Below are 18,287 nucleotides of genomic sequence, written 5' to 3' on the forward strand. Positions count from 1 at the left end.
TTCATGGGTATAATTATTCTTTCTGTAAATAAACGTATAGGGGTCACATTTCCTATAAAAAATGAATATCCTATACATGTAAATTCTATAAAATTTAGAACACCATCCGACGGTTTGACTTTTTCTGTGTTTACTGCGAGTCGGTCGAACGATATAAATAGAGAAGGACGGGTTCTCAGGGGCGAGAATAAAACTGGACTTCAAGAAGCGAAGATGGAGAACAAAGAAAAAGAGATGCAAGTTAAGAGTTAGAAAGAGAAAGAGAAGAGGAATTAGAAGCGGAGAGTTTTTAGGAGATACGGAAGAAGATTTAGAAAATCGATTCTTGAGTTTTCACGAATCGATCGCATGATTTCCAAAAATATTACAACATTACAAATCGATTTTCTCCACTCCATGCCGTTAAAGGTTATTCTCCGTATCATCATTAACGAAGACACGAAAGGTGAAAAAATAGAATGTATAGAATCCATAAGGAAACTGCAAAATGAAGTGTATTACGTTTTGTTTTGAGACTACCTTTATAAAGCTTTTTTTTCATGCAATTTTTAGGCTCAAACGCGAAAAAGAGTAAATTAATATTAAATTACATACCAAGATATACCGGTATACCAGTATATTAATAGATTTAAATAAAATATGGCAGTCTTAATGAAACAACTCCTCCTAAAACATTGTATTTTATAAAATGCTTAATATTTTAAAATACCAATAAAACGTAGAAGTTCCTCTTGTGGTAAGTCCCTCACTTACTAAAAAGTATGCTAAAACGACTTAATCTGCTTCAACAAACTAAAGGACTTTGAACAGAGTAATAAAAACGTTTTTAAAGTTAAGAAGTTATACTGTTAAAAATATTGTGCAAAATCGAACCAATGAATACTTTTTGTTACATATGAGTAAAATGGAATTCAAAATTTTTGAAAATTCTTTATGATAACTTAACCTTTACAAAATGTTATTGTTATGCTTTCTTTTTATATACCTTACTGTTCATGATATTAAATAAAGATTTATACGAAATCTTTGATTATTGGTTCCGTTTTTCTTTTCACTATAAACGCATCGTGGCACGGGCTTATAATATAATCCTGACCGTAGATAAACGTAAAGCAAACCTAAACGGTATCTAGCCCACATCAATGTGCAAATATAAAAAGATTTTTCATGGATACATCGAAAACTAAAGCCGAGCCAGGGTTAGATGTATAGAAAAGGTGCGCAGAATCATGATTTTGACAATACATAAAAAGTCAGTGAAATCAATGAGGCGGGCCTTAATCTATATAATTGCTGTAGCGGCACTCGAAAACAAAACTTTAATTCTCTCTTTTTTATTATCATCTTCGTTTTCCTTTTTTTTATTTTACGTGTCATCAGCGTCGTTGGGTCATCGATTCTGACAAAAATTTTTCTTATGAATCTAAGGCAAAATTAAACCAATCCGTATTATGATGTTTTAATCAATACCCATTATATGGGAAGATATTAAATATAATTAGTCCATATTGTGGAAACAATAAGTTCTTATTACTTCTGGATTCATGGGGTGGACAAACAGATGCTGCTTACATTAATAGTACTCTTACAAATGACGATGGAAATTGTATATCAACGTTCCTGTTACTATCTCTATGACATTTACTTTTTCCGTCAAGTACACTTTTTATGAACAGATTATAAAATTCGCAATTTATAAATATCAAGTAAATTCCCGAAAGATGTTAATAAAAAATGTTACCGTTAATTTTTTATTATTTTATTAAATAATATGTATATTCATACATTTAATTGTTAATTTACCTATTAATCGAACATAGGATGCCACTGTTTACTATAGCACAAGTATGTAGCGGCACATGACTTATAGGACGATTTGAACCAGGAGCGACTCATACTGTTGTACCTCGGAGTGTTGACGCTGTTTTGAATTTGCGAAGTTCTAGAATAAACGAGCTCCAGACAAAAACAGTATCGCCGTTATGAGTAATCGTCAACCTGAACTAAATACGACCTTCTATAAGTCAGCCGGAAAATATAAACAGACGAGCATTCTCTTTAGGATAGTCTAGAAAGCGAACCAGTATAGTGAAGAATATAGCTAATTATCACGTCGAGTCATACGAACGACAGTTACAACCGACCTATGCTATCTCTATACTTGTACTCGAAGTAATTTCAATATAATTTACTATTACAAATTTCCACTCGTCTCTTTAACAACTAATACGTTTAATATCACCTCAAGTATTAGAGTTAAGTAAATACATTTTTGTTAATATTTCGAAATTTTTTATTTCTATTGTATCCTCATATCATTATTGTATGAAAAGTATAAGTATCACAATTGAAAAAAGCATGGCAGTAAGATCAAACGTTCAAGTCCTTCTCATAGCTTCTTGTTTGATTACCGTGGTATTGCGCTTCATAAATTTTTATGGCAATATGTTACGATCCACAGAGAATACTATTTGAGTGTTTCACGTCGTTTGTACAAAACAATTCGAAGGATTTGTAAAACGATAACTTGTAGAAATTGTACTATTATAATACATCAGCTGATGCGTCACTACTGACTCTGGAGTTTCTCGCAAAAAAATAACATTTACAGTCACTATGTTCATCTGATCGCTCCCTTGCAGTTACATGTTATTCTCCAGAATGAAGAAATAAAACAAAAATCGTTGCGCGAACTATGCACTATAGAAGAAAGTGCTTTCAGAAATGTGTTAATGACTGAGAGGCACGCTGGCAAAAATATATTGTATTCTGTTGAGGTTAACTGATAGTAGAACGAGTGAATGAATTTGTAATAGAAAAATATATTGAAATAAATAAAGGTATAATTATGATGTATAAGTTTATGCTGATTTCGATTCTTACTCTCTTAGTGTTACAATATAATAGAATCGATAGAGAACACGTTCATATGTTTATAGCAAAAGGACATTACCAAGAAAGCTAACCTTATAGCTTTAGCTAAAGGCTACAAGGAACATAAATAGAAATCTATTTATTAGTTCCTTTGTTCCTAGACCTTGTAATCCAAAACATAATGTGTATTCAAGGGTACAATAATATGGATCTCTCCTTATTTAGAATAATTTGGTTTCACTAAATTCTATTTTCTGTGTAATAGAGGTCTCTAGGTCACGGATTTACATAAATAAAGATGTAGAGTTTTTCTTGAAGTAGTTACTTCAACATATTCAAAGGGAATAACTTAAATATAGACGCACAAATAAACATTTTCTCAAATAAAAAAAAGATTCAACGATCTTTTTGATCACACTTCATATGAGGGGGGGGGGAGAAAAAGAGAAAAGTAAAAAATGATATGCAGCTTGGTAGAGGTCCAGAAGAAAAGTCTGAGGAAATTGTGAAACGAATATATCTGAATTAAAATGTGATGATTAAGAAATATGTGGGACATGAAACATATTATTTAAAATATACCTTATATATCCTATTTTGATCATATATATGTCGGGTTGGCGTTAGGGGCGTGTAATGATTCTTCGCAGGTGTTGTTCATGGTTGTCGCACAGATGTTTATTACACAAGTATGGCTGATACAAGATTGACAAGCGGCCGCGGTAACTAGACGCTGACAATGACCCTAGGTTCGTTATAGAGAATCCACGGTCCACGGGATAACGAATATACTTTGCTTCGAAGTCTAAGTCGGACTCGACTTACTACTCGTGACACAAGGATCGCTTGATTAGCTCTTCGCTAAGACGTAGATTATTCACCGATCGTACAAACACATTAGGCATATGGCTAATGAGACTGCCAGAAAGGGAATGACTTTCCGTCACGACGACGTTGCAAAGGAAGACTATGATGGGATGTGCCTGAGGGCACGAGATCATTGGATTCGTCAAAGAAAGCCTCCACACGGAGGGTGAGGGAAATGGGTGTTGCTGTTAATTGGTTAATTTCTATATTGGCGGTTAGCAAATGATGCTAGTGTCACGTAAAATAATAATGAATTTAAGGAGAAAAGAAACTTTTATTTTTCTCTTTTGTTTACAATACACTTCCGAGCTCTAGACGTGACCGTTCAAGACTATCTGACTGCTCCACTGCTCTTACTGAGGAAAACTCGGTGTGGGTGTTCCCTTTGGAATTCAGAACGCGGATTCGTTGTCCACACTTTTTGGTGGAAAAGTGAGGGTAATGATCCGCGATGCCCATTGGTAAATGAATTAGGTAGTAAAGACAAGGAAAGCTAGATATGGCTCGTGGGCATCCTTGTTCATGGGAAAACTCTTATCTTGCCAGACACCCGCTTTCTCCGTATTAGGTTAGGGCGTGCAACAAACATAAACCGAAAATGTTTACGTGAAGGAAACTGAAACTGAACAGATTCGGTTTATGTCGTCTTCCTAGGCCTGTTGCGAGTTAATAGAACAATAGATAGGTCTTGGCGTCCGGACTACGGGGAATCTCGCAAGGATCGTCAGATCTGGCGTACCACATGGCAAAAGGAAAATTGATTCGTGACACTAGCCGCCCTTGAGAGAGAATTCCTGGCAGGAAGCGTCGTATGTGACCAAATCAGATTTCCCATATCTTCCCGCAATAGGTGACAGATTTACGGGCGGATAGAATAAAGACTGTTTGTCAATCGGAAGGACTTTAGTTAACTAAGTCCTAAGATTTGTAGTGGCTCCTCAGACTATCTGAGCATAAACTTTGAATGATGCATCGGCATCTGGCAATCATCTTACTCAAAGAATGCGGTCTGTGTGTGGCGAGCCGCGGGACTGTTACAATGTTGTATTGTCAAGTGTCGGTACTGCCAATTCTTTAAAGGAAAGCTATGTAATTTCATATCTCTGTTAGGCGAAACGTTCATACCGCGACCGTGGCTACGCTTCGGCGACCGGTTGCCGCCTCGAGCCTAAAAGCTCATTGTCACAAGTTTCGAATGACTGTTTTGGGTTATTTCGTAAATGCTACGGTATTGAGGTTTTCCAAGTAACTCCAACGGGGGCCCGATGTCCTTTCATCTCCGACATATATATTTATGTTAGAGATGAAAAGACATCGGGTCTTCCCTTTAGAATTCTTTGGAAAATACCCAATACTTTAATCTTTATAAGTTAACCCGATTATAATTGTCCGATATTTGCGATAATGAGCTGGGCACGAGGCGACAATTAATCGCCGAACGTAGCCGCGGTCACGGGATGAACGTTTTTACCTAATAGAAGTATAGAGTAATTGTATAGCTCTCCATAATCGGAATAGTTGTAGCGGCACTCGACAGTAAACATTCCAGTGGTTTCTGTCCTGTGGCTCACCACGAACAGACCCTATTCTTTGGACAATGTGATTACCAGATGTCGATGCATCTCCACAGTACATGTTCATCTAGCGTGAGCACCCGCTATAAATCTTATGATTTAGTTAACTATAGTCCTCCAAACGGACAGACAGTCTTTATCCTAACAGTCCCTAAATCTATCGCCTACTACGGGCAGATACGATAGAATATCTAATAGATAGATAGGAGATCTGCTTTCCTCACGTACGACTCTTCCCACTAGCAACTTTTTCTCAAGGGTGGCTAGCATCGCTCTCTCACCACCAACATAGAAATTAACCAATTAACAGCAACGTCCATTTCCCTCACTTTCCGAACGAAGGCTTTCCTCAACGAATCCGATGGTCTCGTTTTCCTGGGCACACCCCATCGTAGTTTCCCTCTGCAGCGTCGTCGTGACGGAAAGTCATTCTTTCGTGAGGTCTCATTAGCGAACTACATCGCGTCTTTACGATCGGTGAATATTCTACGTTTAACAAAGAGTTAGTTTACTAATACTTATATCGCAGACAAGCAAGTTGAGTATAACTTAGACTTTGGAAGAAAGCACATTTTAATATCCTATAATATCCACACTTGTGCTAATAAACATTACCTCGATTGTATAATAACGATGGCTAATTCCAGTGAAGATTCATTACGCGCCCCTAACCCTAATCATAATGAGAACCCGACATATAGATATTACGTTTATTTCCCAAGAAAAATATAAATTACAAATGTGTATTCGCAATAAACAATGAATTTCTGTTTGAAAGTGGTTATGGCAACAGTACCGTTACGCGACGGTACGACGTAGCCATACCACATTTGTGTTGGATTTACATTTTTAACATTTCAGTTTGTAATTTAATTTAAGCCACTCAAAAGCGATACTTTTATACGATATTGTCTTTTCTCTTTTTTCTGTCCTAAAGACTTGGTCGCAGAACGAGACAGTTAGGTCTGTCGAATGTTGATCTTTATTTTGATAGAACAAAATGGATCATAGGTAATTCAATAAAATAATATAAAACGGAAAATGTTATGCATCCACTATTTCCTTATAAATTTCTGGTCTTGTCATTACAGAATAATCAATAAAAAGGACGCACTCGAAATCAGGGAAATTATAAATATGTCAATTTATTATTACTTTTTTCATTTTTATATTTATCAATATTAATAGTGTTTTGCATATGTAGTAGAAAACTTTACATAACTGGATTTCTTTAGGTATTGTGTAATTAAGGTTTTGCGCACATAATGTAATGAAGTAAGTGTCAAAATGTTTCATTACTTTTAATCATTTTGTACAATCTTCTCTACATATTCTACTGCCATTTGTTGAGCACAAGTCACGTCTTTCTGAGTACCATACTGTTCTTTAAAATTGATAAACTTTTTGAACAGGATCTTCATCTTTCTAGGTGCTAATGTCTGAACCATTGCTCTCTCTAGAACTTTCCTATAAATACAAATTATTATAAGGTAAATTCTCTATGAAATTAAAAAAACAAAATATAGGTGAAAAATATTATTACCTTGCTATATCAATATCGTTAGATTTAACTAGGGAATCAATATAACAAGACCATATATCCACCCGTTTCAGATAAGAACTTAGAATATGCTCAAACAGAGTTTGTGCTCTCTCTTTATCCCCAAATTTCTTCTCCATAATCGCAAACCTTGCCATTAGATTTACATCTATAAGATTTATATTATATTAGTATTTTATTCTTTATGACATTTTATTTCTGTTGTGTATATACGTTCAGGTGCTGGCAACGATTGCAATGCTTACTGCATAGTATGACTCGATTTGTCCTTCCAACCCATTTTTAACGATGCTTCTCCACAATTAAACCATATGTCGGGAATATGTTTAAACTTTCCAATCATGGTATTCACTGTTTTCTCTAGTTCGATCCGCCTGCCAACCTCGACATGAACAGTCAACATGTGACTGTATACTTTTAGTGAATCGTTAGACCTCGCTGCCTCTTGAAAAATATCATTCAATGATTCAGAAATTCCAAATTTAGAGTCTAAATTCAACGAAGCATTCCAAACGATTAATTTTTCATTGTCTTCCCTAAAATTAATCGTTTTCACCGCTCTTCTCGCATCTGCTCCTGCTTTCTCGATTCCTATTGTCTGCAAAATATGTCATATACTGTAACCATACTATTGAACTGTCTGGACTAGCTAAAACTAATCTGTCGAACTGATCTACAGAATTTGGTAACTGGTTATTGGCGAGCGCTTCTTCTCTTTGACGAATTTCACGTTCCTTTTGACTTTCTTGTTCTCGACGTTCGGCGGCGCTTCATTTCTTACCACTCCACGATAAAGCAAATGCACAGGCTCTTTAACGGAATTTTACTAGCAATAGAAAAGAAACCATACTGTACAGTCCTCTTCTTCATGGACACCGAGAAAGCATTTGACAAAGTAAACCATGAAAGCCCTTACACACAATCAAAAAATACTTTCCGGAACAAATTCACCTCTCACTTAAATCATACTTAACGTGTTAACGCCGGTGTGATCCACCAGTGGATCAGACGTGTCTGTCCCGAAGGGCGGCGGTAGGTCACACATGTATTTCACAAAATAGGGAGTATAAGATAGGTTTTTATTATTTTATCTCAATATTATAAGCAAACATACAATAGTAAAAACATAAAAATTCAATATTATAAACTTAATTATTTCCTTTCTCCGTGCAATTTTTTAAAACAAGTTAGGCAGAGTGCCGGCTGGCTCTTGCAACGATTACAATATGTCTTTACTTTTTTGGTTCTTTTCGCGGCATACTCTTTACCTTTTATTCTAGAAATGCATTTACAACTTTCTGTACACCGCCGTTTCGTTTTGATCGCGGGCCCTTGGTACGACTGCAGAAAATGTGATCGTATTTTGGGCAGTACTTCATTTTCACTTTGCATTTCTTCTCTGTGGGGATTCACTATATTTAAAAGGTGATAAATAATTTCTTCGCAAAATTTAAAAATTTTGATACTTTTAGTACCCCATTTTCTATGTACATACCACGCATTTACGAGGCAAGTCCCACATATTAATTCCATTACAATTTTTTTATACTATTTTATGGTTCTGCGCAAACAACTATAATAGGATGACATCTGATCGGATAGATCAACCCCCTTTTTAGCATCATTATAAAAAAAACAGTGCCTGGCTTTAATTTACTATTTATTCCCCGAACAATATCACAGCTATGATTTTTGGAAGTAGCTAGCATACATACTGGCCTTGCGCATCCTTACTTCCTTGATGTCGACCTCGGCTAGAGGCAAGTTGGCTCTGTCCGTGGCCAAAATCTCCGCGTAGAATTGGCCAGATCCATCTTTTAACGTGATTGTCACTGCCGATGTTCGCGATGTGCATGGGAGAGGCAGTTTGTCAACCATTCTTCCCGCATTCTCTGAACTTCGCTATGGGCATTTTCACGGGCTCGTCGCCCTTGACTCAGGAATTACCTTCACCGGCTGTTCCTCCGCCGGCGTCTTTTTCTTCTTTCTTTTTTCTACAGTCTGCCATTCCATGGCAGTCGTTTGTCCTCCCTTGCTCACGGGAGTGCTTGAAACTCCGGGCTTCTCGTAGTTTCGTCAGAGCCGAGCTCCTTTTCCCTCCTTCTATCGATGTTTTGGAGGCGTTCCTCCATCAATTTAGTCAACGAGTTGTCTAGCTCTTCCATCTTGCACTTGATCGCGGCGGGACGCGCTGACTCGCCGCTCTTCTCCACCGTAGAGTGCGAGGCCAGTCTGGCCAACTCCTGTCGGAGCACCTCGTTCTCCGCCATCAACGCTCCCACGCGTCCTTCCATTATCGCGGAGGCGCCGGGGGCGAGACATTTTAATCAAAATAATTTTTTTAAATAAATAATTTTTACGTTTTTCCTCTATTATAAAGAATGTAAGATGCGATGGTTGCGAAGTAACATTGTCTACCAATCGTTTTGAGCAGTAAATTTCGATAAACTCCATGAAGAATTCGGATGTTACTATTTAGAAATAGTATCATGGATCATTTTTATGTTTCTTCTATCGGTTTGGTTTTTCATTCAAAATTAACCCTGCTGTTAAAAGTATGCTCTCACATGGTACTAAAGTAGCTACTATGCAAAATAATTGTTCCACTAATTTTGTTGGGAATTATAATTGTTCTTTCTATCAAATTAATGACTCCTAATTATACGATAAAACTTCGGCCTTAAATATTGCTCTCTTCTCATTAATTTTCCACTATTTTATGAATAAGCCTAAATGATTTTTCGTCCTTACGGTTTTCTTGCTGTTATTATTCTTGGTAGTTATGACGTGATTCTCTGTTGAGTTGACCCTATTGATGAATTTGCAGTATCTCATGCTAAATGTTAATTGGGCCAAGTTGGGAGATTTCAGTATCATCAGGATCATCTGGATCATTATAATTACAAGCTGTACTAACTGCTACTGAAAGAAGTGGAAACATGGAAAAATATATTTTACGATCAATAGATACACGAAAGAGTATGCACAAAAAGATATCCAAATTTAACATAAATAAAGTAAAATAATAAAATAATATATCCAAACCAAAATATTTTCGTTATATTTTCACATTTTTTATTTTATTTTTTATGTATTTATGTATTTATTGTATCATGCTAGTGAAGGGATGAACTGCACCCAAATGATTTTCTTGTTTAAATTAGTGGTAATTGTCTTATACGCTAACCTATTATTGCATACTTTACAGGTAATGTACCCAGTATATCTCGCTGGTATAAAGAAAGTTCGCACATCCCTCTTCCTCGAATGTTTTGGTTTGAATAGGTATTTAACATTAGATCTTGTCGCTAAGATGACGCAAATGAATCTGAGAACAAGGAAAACATGTCCAACCTTTAACAGTGGTCGCATTTTACGAGTGGAATCAAGAATTTATCTGACATCTTTATTTTACATAGTTTACATTATCTGAAGTGGCATTGACTCGTTCTAGACCGTTTGAAAGGATAGGTCCTCATTGATACTGTTCCAATTTTCAGTTCTTTGCATCATCCTATTTTAGCATTCCATTTTATATAAGTATATAGGATGTCCTAGTTTTTTCGGGGGTGGGATGGTAGTATCAACAATATTGTTATAAATATTATATACGAGTGAAAATAAGAAAAATATGTTATAGAAACTTCGGCGTAGAGAAAAATTATAGTTTTAGTAAAAGACTATAACGAACATATGAAATAGCAACGGGCTGGTTTTCGTTCGATGATGGGATATATCGGCGATATTTATCTAATCTATTTATTCAAATTGTCTTTATAAATCTAAACCGTAATAATATGATTCGTAATAGTTCTACTAAGGCTTAAAATTAGAAATTTGCATGATTTCGTATTGATATGGTGCGAGAATTAAAATATGAGAGCGAAAATATGTCGATATTCATTCTCTTACTGTTTTACAAATTGAAATTGAACTGATATACTGTAGGGGACTATCGAGGAAAACTTCTAAACGGAAGAGTACAGCATCATCTTGTATTTACAATAGTTCATGAAAAATCATGTGAAAGCTGCTCATTTCAGCATACAAGATAACAGTAGCACAATCAAAATCGAAGCATTTTACGAGCTGTTGAATTGATAATTCGTAATGCATTCATCGAAATTAAAGAGAAGAAGTATAGCGACAGTCGACAGTAAACTTATCAACGGTTTCTGTCCCGTGGTACGCTACGCAAAGACCCTATTCTTCGGATAAAATGATTGTCAGATGCCGATACATCCTCACGGAATATTTTCAGCTAGTCTAAGGACCTACTATAAATCTTAGCTAAGGTTCTCCAAAGGGACAAACAGTCATTCTCTTAGCAGTCCCTAAATCTATCACTTACTACGGGAAAATACGGGAAATCTGCTTTTCTTACATACGATGCTTCCCGCTGGCAACGTTCTTTTAAGGGCAGTTAGTACCCTTTTCCAACCACCAACACAAAATTAGCCAATTAACAACGACGTCTATTTCCCTCACTTTCCGAACCAAAGCTTTCCTCGACGAATCCGATGATCTTGCATCTTAAGACACAGTTTTCCTTCGCGGCATCATCGTGACGGAAAGTTGGTTGTTACATATCAGTCCGAAGCAATAGTTGGCAGTTTATAGCAATTTATTTGAGTTCCTCGGCATCTTAGGCAATCATCACCCGATTTTATATAGCGCATCAAAACGCATCGACCAGAAGTCGAACTTGCAATCGCGAACCGCGAACCGCTAATATAACAATGGCGAGTTCTACGCATCGTGTACACTGAGAATATATTATAATAAATTTCTATTATTAAATATATTCGAGTGATTCTTTAGTACCTATGACGACCTATTCACCTCAAAAGCAAGAAAAAACTCGCAATATAATGCATTCATTTCATAGATGACAATCTTAAAACGAAGTCTTGGATCCTGCCACCGTAAGGTACCTCCAGATGGAGCATGAAAAATGGATGTCCTTGTTGTCAGTGTATCATAGTCACCTGTGCTGTACGAATAGGGATGGCTCACAACGAGGTGGAGACGGCATTTTCAAAGACACGGACTTTAGCTCCCGTCTTGGCTCTCTCCACAGCAAGAAAGAAAAGTGGCTTTGGAGACTCCATGGAGTCGACTACATAAGTTTCAAACGCCTACACAAAAAGGACGCCGCAATGACCCGGGCTTCGGTGCCGAAGATATTTACCTTGGGTGCCCTGCTCGGTCGCAGCAGAGGATTTATCGCCCTCGAGTGTGCAAAGGGAGAAAGAGAATGATGGTCGTGGTCGTGTTAATCAGGCAATCTTGTGCGGCGACACCGAGGGTGGGGCGCGACATGACATGATCGCACAACGCGCCATCGAAGAGAGCGGATTGTTATGAACGCGGCCGAGAGGGGGCGGCTCGCAAGTATGCTTTCGCGATTCCAGGGGCCCTGCCGATGCGCTTCGGAAGGTCATCGTGAAGACTTTAGCCAATATAAATTCGGCATTAACCCGCGACTTCCCATCGGAGAGCGCGGGGTGCTTATGAAGGTTCCCTCCACGTTGATTGCGTGAGACTCTGACATTCCCGTCAGGTTCTCGTCTCAGGGGATATTAACGCTCACCTTATGAAATGGAGAATTCCGAAGTCGGATATCCGAACTTTCGGACTTAACTGCGAATCTCGGGCACCTGCTGGTGAAGAGCTTAGGTTGGGGTTGGATAAACATTTCTGTCAGATGGAGGGTATGTTTCGTGTTTGACACCACCATCCATGGTGCTTATAGGGGTATCGCGTGCTGGGGGGTTAGGTTAGAGTTAGATTATGGTTACAGACAGTTCGAGCCATATAGTCCAGGCATCGCCATCTTACGGGCTGCGTGACTGATGACAGAGATAGAGTCGGCTCGGCGAAAGTTCCATAAATTGTAGGGAAATACTGAATGAGGGAAGCGGCTATGGTTTCTCAGGGCATAGGACCACACTCTGGGAAACCCAGATGTATCTGATATTTTCCTGTAGCTGGGTGATGGCTGGTCGATGCCTTTGGCGCCCGTCAATTTGCCGATCCGATGCGGAGAATTTCGAAGATGTTAATGTGCCCATACCTGCCAAGACCACTCACCGCGCCTTCTCGTGGACTGGAACTTCTGTCGACGACTAAGCGTACACATACATTTAAACATGGATATGGCAAACAAAAATGGTATTAACGTTTACGGTGCAGGGGAGCGATACCCCAGTACCGGTGCAGCCGCGGGTTGTAAAGCGGGCCGCGCTGGGTCATCATCGTGCAACCGTAGCCGCCCGTGGGTGGACCACCAGGCTCCCGGACGTGTCCCTGCGTCTGGTGAAGGGGACGTGCAACCAGGGCGGGCGTTGGAAAAGGGCCAGAGGAACCGGATATAACGATCAGCGGCCCGGGATCTTAATGGGATGTGCTGCTGTTGCGGCGCGGTGACCGCGAGGTGGGTAAGATCCGACGACGAAATGTCGTCCTGTTCTTCCTCTTCGGCCGCTGTGAATGCGGTCAGCAAGCGATCATACCGGAAGATTACCGGATCCATGGACAACACCGACTCCGACACCGGCACAGAGATCGCCGAGGTGACCGCCACCCCCTCCACCACCGGTCTTGAGCCACTGGAGACGGTGGCGGAGCTATCGCGGACAAGGGTGGGCTACACGACCGCCGATCTCGGGGCCGAGATTACGAGGGAGATGGAGGAGGTCGAGAGAATCGAGGGGGTTTCGGCACCGGGGACGGAGACCGGCAACAACAATAAAAAATTAAGGATAAGGACTTTCGCCGACGTGGCCACCCGGCTGCCAGCGCCCCTCCACACAGGGAAAGAATCCGCGGGGGGGGGGCGAGTAGCGGCGGCGAGGCGGCAGCCAAGAAAGCTGACAGAAAGAAAGGGCGAAACGTTAGCGGGCGGGCCCCGACCGCCACGGTATGCCGCGGTATCGCTTACCGTGAAAGACGGCTCGGGTTTTACGTACAGGGAGGCTATGTCGGTGGTCAGGAGAGAAATCATGCTCTTCGGCCTTGACATTGCGGAGGTTAGACCGAGGAAGGTGGTCACGGGGTGTTAATATTCGAAATTGCAGGTCAGGACGCTTGTAATAAAGCATCGCGACTGGCCAAACGGCTGGCGGATGTTCTGCGAGACTTCCCTTACAAGATGACTATGCCGCGGAACACAGTGGAGTTGAGGGAGACCGGGCTGAAAGACTCGGTTACCGTGGAGGAGGTGGTGCCCAACGTTGCCGAGGCGAGAGGCTGCCGCGCTGATGAGGGTGTCACGTAAAAAATTGAGATAACACAAGAAAACTTGTCAATTTCCGAATAGGAGATTGAGTTCTTCATTTTTTTTCTCAATTTGTACAATACCGTGATGATACAATTTCTTTAGTAGTATTTTTGTTAGTTAGGAAATTTTATTTTAGACTGACTGTCTGCTCTACTGCTCTTACTGAGGAAAACTCGGTGAGGGTGTGTCCTTCTGAACGAAGGACACGGATTCGCTGTTTACTCTTTTGGGTAGAATAGTGAGGGTAACGATCCGCGATGCCCATTGGTTATGACCAGTGTTAATAAACATAATACGAGGAGAAAGTCTTCTGCAGATTTGGCTCATGGGTGTCCTTGTTCTTGGGGAAAACCCAGCAGTTGCGCAGAGCACATCTGCTTTCTTCGCAATTAGCGAGGATGTGCAATAAACCAACGGATTCTTGGGACCGGCGCAGCTTAATAGTTAACAGATGCGGTTTATGGGGGTTCCTTGGGCCTAATACGGGTCACTGTTGACGATGGGTAGGCCTAGGCGGCCTGACCATAAGGGATGTCGCGCGGACCATGCCTGCTAGAATTTCATCTGTGACAAGGGCAACGTGGGTGTTATACGCACCGCTCCTCGGGGCCTCGGCACGGTGTGGCTACATTGCACGCTGGCAGTGAAGAGGAAAATTAGCGGCAGTAACGGCGAAAGAGAAGACGCCCCTTCAGGAAGTAAGCTTCATATAGGATAGTCAGCGGCGAGGGTTTACCCTCTCCCGACGCGCTGCCTCCAGTGCTTCAAGTGCCTGGAGTCAGGTCAACGGTCGACCGGTCGGACCGTTGCTACCGGTGCAGTACGAAAGGGCGTCGTACCAGAGACTGCCTAGCGCGGGTACCTAAGTGTCCGGCGTGCGCGGACTTTGGACTGCCCGAATGTGGTCACTGGCGTGTAAACCGCCAACCCGTAAGGAGAGGGCCGTAGAAGAGGAAAGAACTGTTCCTGGCGATGGCGGTGAGGAAGGAGACGACATCGCCAACCGGTACCACGGAGGCCAGAAAAGAAATGGAGAAAGTTGATCGTGCCGATCGCGAAGAGAACGGCCAGCTAGTCTCTTTTTTTTTACGGGTACCCTTTCCTCGAGCAGACCTCATACAGGGCCCGGGTCCCCTAGGACCAATCGGGGTCGGGTTCACGCCCGACCGACGCACAAGGCACCCAGTGCACTTGCTTCCTTTATTAGCTAGGCCTGGCAGGGCCTTTCGCTCGTCTAAGGTAAAACGGGGCCACCTTTCCTTAGGCCCTCCCATCTTCCAGGACGGTTCCGGAGCAGTTGGTACGCTGCTCACCCGCCGGCGTAACCGTTTCCAGAGTACGAGTGGGGATACCTCGCATCCGGGGGACCGGCCGCCTAGGCAGCAACTCGGCTTTAAACCACCACCACCATGAGTCTATACCCAATTTTCGGACAAGCAGAGGGGTCGCTACTCCCTCCGGGCTATTACTCGTCCTGCCCATGGTACCAGCTTATGTCGCTGGTGGGACCACTGTGTGGATGTACGGCCACGTCACTGCTGGCCCGGCGACCTGCTAACAGGGCATTCAACAGACCAAGAAGGGATTTCACGCAAGCGGGGACCTGTGACACTTTTGTGCCCAGGGAATTATCCCGGCGGTCCCTTCATTCGCATTAGGATCGTGGTTGCGCTACTACCCAAGACCGCGTAGAGAGAGTATGGCCGCACTTAAGCGCACGCATACTCCCGGCGATCTTCCCTGCGGAGTACATAGAGGACTCACGTAAGCGGAACGCTCGTTCCGACGGTCCCCCCTGGCTGCGGAAACGTGGGTTTGCCAGCCCCCATAGGCTTACGCCCTCCCTGCGTAGAGGAGAACGGCCAGGAGGAGGCCATGGAAACGGAGCCTTACACGACATAAGTGAAAGAAGAAGCGACGGCAACCGTTCCTCCAGTGGAACCTGAACCGCTGCCGCCGGTCTCAGGATTTAATGTTCCAGAGTCTGGTGGAGCGGGGTATCGGTCTGACAGTGGATATGCACTTCCATTTGCTTTGTAACACGTGTGGAAGTTTGATAGTTTCTGAAGCGCGTGATAGGTATAGATATATTTATATATCACCGCGCGATTGGTTGGACGAATTTACGGATGTTAGGTAATGAACGTCACCTCGAAACTGCTTTATGGTATTCATTAGCGTTTTGTTTGATTGCATAGCGCTTTTTAGTTAAAATTATGTTCGAGTAGCGAAGATAATGTCACAGACAAAATCCGACTAAACAAAGCGATAAGATAGCGAAATTCCAAGCGCCTTAGCATGAGTGACCATAGTATTACATCCGGTCACTCTATCCGTTCTCAGAAATATACGATCGAAGCCTTTTCCCACTCCCACGAATAAAAGTGTTACGTCGAGTGACCACACCGCGGGCAGGCTGGCAACCAGATGTCCGCACCTCATCGCGGCGCGTCTTCAATAATCTCAAAGACCCGTCCTTATTGTTTACTACGGAAATATTCGTTCTGTTACGTATGGTGCCATTCCGCCGCGAGGTTTAGTATGGATCGTGATTCTAACCGTCGCCTGCGGTCCACCGGTGTCGTATACCAATAGTTTCATCTTCCCGGCGAAACATACAATGTATCGACGAGCGTATGGTTGCCGCCTGACCGCGAGTTCCAGAAACGTCGATTGTGGTCCGTTCTTTATTTTCACAAAGAAGTCGGCCTACGTGATCGTCGGCACGAGGGGTGACGTGATCATAGGGTAGTAGGGGTTGTCTCCCCGAAAGACAAGGAATCGGTCTAGGATCGTCAGTCGCATTCGAAAACTCTATCTGTACGGTCGCATCTAAATCAGTCTCAATCGAACACTCTATCTGAACAGTCTCATTCACAAAGTCTCAAATGAACACTCTATCTGAACAGTCGCATTTACAAAGTCTCATACAAACATTCATACTGCAAATATCGAGAATTGTCAGAAGTCGAGTCGAATCACTAACTCTATTTATCACGAAACAAATTGTGACGTCTTTACAATCATTTACCTTGTTGTTAAAAATACATGTTATCTTAACCTGTTAACACAGTGTTAAATTCATTGAACTACCCCTGTTATCCTAATCGAAACACGGGAACGACTATTTCGCGGCGTCGATTACACGAATCGTAGCGAGAATTTATGCCTCTCGCTGACGTGTCCTCCTCCCGTTAAAAGAATTTAAATACTCCCCCTAAAATCATCCCAGTCAGCCTGGAACAGTTACACCTAGAGCTCGGAAGTGTATCGAAAAGAAAAAAAAATAAAGTTTCTTGTTTTTCTTAAATTTCCTTTTTATTTACGTGACAATAACAGTGACGCGGAGTCGGCGCCATGTTGTGAACGGGACATGTACTGTCGTGCGAGATATCGTAGCTATTGCGCATATATTGGTTTGGAGTGCCGCGCATGTTATTTAGTTCGCGCCATATTGGCTAGACGTCGCCACCTTATGGACCGCGTAGCTGCTACTAAGGTAGAATCGGCTCGAAGTAAGTTCCTAATGTTAGGTTAATTACGTTGTATAATTTAATAATTAATTTTGTTTAATGTAAAATTGATGGGTTGAGGTAAATATAATATAATGGAATTACGAATGTTCCTGACGAGCCGAACGTACAATCAAACGAGAATTTGAGCAATTATTCAGATTAAAGGAGGTATATACGACAGAAGGACATACGAATGTGAAACTAGAAATTAATATATCCACACATTTCTGCACACATGTATATAACTGCTATTTGTTCATAAAGTAATTTGATGATTTTTGGGGTATGTGAGGGATGGTTATTTAGTTTGTATAGCGATACTATATGGATCGATGGCTTATTTATTGTGACGTTTAGCTCTGTTTATGGTTTATGATTGGTACTCCTTCGGAAGGATATGGCATAACGGTACGACTAATTTGGCTATGTCCTGGGATTATGAGCTTCATTTAAATATAAATATGGATAAGTACATTACAGAGAAGAAAATTACGGCGCAGGGGGTTTCGCAGCCCCCAGGCCTCGTCGATGCTTCGAGTGTCGTACCAGGCTCGACTCGACGGTCATCTAGTGACTGAACAAACGAGGGGAGGAAGGAAGTCCCAGGGCCACCT

At 41.4% G+C, this 18,287-nt stretch overlaps 1 pseudogene; it reads right to left on the bottom strand.

Moving 5' to 3' along the window:
- Positions 1-6,616: 6,616 nt before the first annotated feature.
- Positions 6,617-9,170, bottom strand: LOC132915729 (protein RRP5 homolog; annotated as a pseudogene).
- Positions 9,171-18,287: the final 9,117 nt, after the last annotated feature.

The sequence above is a fragment of the Bombus pascuorum genome, unplaced genomic scaffold (genome assembly GCF_905332965.1).
Source record: "Bombus pascuorum unplaced genomic scaffold, iyBomPasc1.1, whole genome shotgun sequence".
Taxonomy (NCBI): domain Eukaryota; kingdom Metazoa; phylum Arthropoda; class Insecta; order Hymenoptera; family Apidae; genus Bombus; species Bombus pascuorum.